The sequence below is a fragment of the Globicephala melas genome, chromosome 6 (assembly GCF_963455315.2).
Source record: "Globicephala melas chromosome 6, mGloMel1.2, whole genome shotgun sequence".
NCBI classification, from domain to species: Eukaryota; Metazoa; Chordata; class Mammalia; order Artiodactyla; family Delphinidae; genus Globicephala; species Globicephala melas.
The window spans coordinates 106,190,691-106,193,468 of record NC_083319.1 but is presented as its reverse complement, the minus strand read 5'-3'; positions in this window follow the sequence as shown (position 1 = coordinate 106,193,468).

Genomic DNA, 2,778 nt, shown 5'->3' with positions numbered 1-2,778 from the left:
TTAAATTGCACCTTTTCAATCCAGTCGTTACCTGAACATGAGCATATACTGGTCACAGTTACATTGACTCCAGTGCGATACCAAGAAGGGGAGGTCACTAGTCCTCAGGCCAGGACAGAGCTCCCAGTTGGCTTTATCACAGCCTACATTCTGCTACAGCGAGTGGCACACCTATCTCTCTCTCCCATGGGGAAACACAAACTCCTGCAGGCCACAGGGCGGTCTGGTCATTGCTCTCCCCCTAGGAACCCAGCACAGGGCCTCCAGCCCCGAATGGGGAATAATATCTTGAGTTTTAGCACAGGACCTGCCAAAACACTGTCACACACTCTTAAAATTCAACTTTTACAAGAACCCTGAGCTAGTATGATGATTAATAGTATCATTACCCTTATTCTCAATGTGAAGAAGCAGAGGCTTGCGGTGGAGCGCCTCTCCTCCAGGTGGCCCGCTTCATCAGAAAGGGGAGAAGGGCCTCCCCCAGGCAGCGCTGTCCCCAGCGCCCCAAACACTTTGGAAACGAGAGCTGAACGGAACTTCCGCCCAGACCCGGGGCGGGTGCACCCGCAATGCGATCTGACTGCTCAAGGCTTTCCCTTCCTCTTCGCCCGCGTCGGCCTGGCTGTCCCACTCGGTTTGCCCGCAGCGGACTGAAACTGACAGGCTGGCGAGGGAGCTGCAGCAGAGCGGGGGCGAGGGGGAGGGGCGAGGGGGAGGGGCGGGGGGAGGGTCGAGGGGGGAGGGGCGAGGCAGGAGGAAGATCCGGGATGGAAAAATCCCAGGTGACCGGGGAAGAAGCAAGAACAACCATAAGAAGAGTGAGACAAAGAGAAAAAAGTTGGACACCCGAGGACACACAAAGCTGCAGAAGCCTTTTTGAAAGAAAAAAAACCCAACAAAACAAGAATGAACAGAGGATGGCTCATTTATTCATTATTAACAAACAAATAACACTAATGAATATCATTATTAAAGAGCATTTTGTGAATATTAATATGTAGTTATATTCTAAATAATGTTCTTCCTGTGGCCAGCCAGTATCCTTCCAATCTTCCTTCAAAAGTCAACTATTTTAACTATAACCACTCCCCCCCATCAAAACCCCACAGTCACAACCCTGATCCCGTGTCTCTTCTAGACCTTATCAGCAAGAAACACTGTTAGGATGTGATTTTCCACTTTTATTTTTACTGTCTGTCTCCCTGCACTAGAGCAGATGCTTTGCAAAGACATGGATTTATGTGTTTTGTACACTGATGTGAACAAGTACTGAATTCACCGTAGGTGCTTAATAAATATTTACTGAGAAAATAAAATAATGCTAAACGAGAAAGGGAGAGGGGTTCCCTTCAATACACCACACCCACTTCCTGCAGAGTTCCTCTCCCTGTCAGCTCTTTCTCTCGTCTTACTGGCTTGTAAGAGAGGTGAATAAAACCACAAGAGAGGCAAAGAAAACCTCAGTTCACCATGAGCTTTGCCTTTCCCTCTGAGCAGGCTTCTAGCAGCAGAGAGGCTAGAACTGAGAGGCCCCACCTCAGAGCTCCTGGCTGCTGCCCCCGGACCTTTGGAACCAAGGGCAGCATCCTCCCATTCGAGCACATAATCAGAGCGGCAGAGTTGAGAGGACTGAACCCTTTCGTTTTATAGATACAGACTTTGGGACCCAGTGAGGTGGAGTGACCTGTCCAAAGGTAGGCGTGAGCTCCCAGGTCCCTCTAGCCTCTCTCTGGATTCGTGGGGATTTGTTGACAGGTGGCCAATGGCCCAGCTCCTGGCAAAAATGCCCAAGGTAGAGGATGCCCCGGCATCTTGCAGCTCTGTCTTTCTATGTTCTTGTCCCTCCTCACCCTTGCACACAGCGGTCCCTTCCCAACCTTCCCAGAGGCATGGTGAGCTGGGTGATTCATCCAGAGATTGCACTTGGCTTGGCAGACAGCACCCTATTTGTATTACCCCAGGGGAGGAGGCTCGGGCAGTAGGGTTTCAGTCCTCAGGAACCCATGTGACAGAGCAGATGTCCAAAGCCAGTGAGAGGAAATGACTGGCCCAGAGTTTCTCTGTGTGCCGGGGCTGTGGGAATCCAGGTTTTCTGGTTCCTAGTCCTCTACCTGCAAATTTCTCTCCCCTCCATTATCATCCCATCTTGAGCAGAGAAGAGCCACATATACAAGGAAAATTCCAGGCAGGGTTTTCCTGATGCTCCCAGATCTGAGTAAGCCTGACATATAGGAGCTTGTTTTCGCCCATACGCTTCCAAATGGACAAACCACATCTTTAGAAGCAGCCAATGGAACACGTGGAACAACAGCTAAGAAACTAACACTTAAAACAGGCCACAATGACTTCTATTTGTTGAGCATCTAATAGGTGCCAAGCACTTCCAATGATTTATCCTCTGATATAATCCACACAAGTGTCCTACAACATAGGCTCAGAGAGGTTAATCAGCTTGCCAAGTGTCACACAGCCAGTTAGTACCAGAACTGGCATTCAGACTGAGGGCTGCACGACAACAGAGCCAATGTTTGTGCTCCCTGTCACGCCACCTCCCTAAAATCCTAGCCGCAGTGGGCAACGTCAGGATGGTGCAAAGGGCCAGCTTCCATCTACTTCAGGATGATGACTCTTTTGTCCCTCAGAGGCTGCCATCTCCACAGGGTCCTTTCCATCCCAAGTTTCCGGGTTCAGTTTTCCACAGCTCCCATTGCCATGGCAGGAGGGGCTCTCGACACCATTCAAAAACCCAGAAGAGGAAAAGAAGAGGACTCAGCTCTT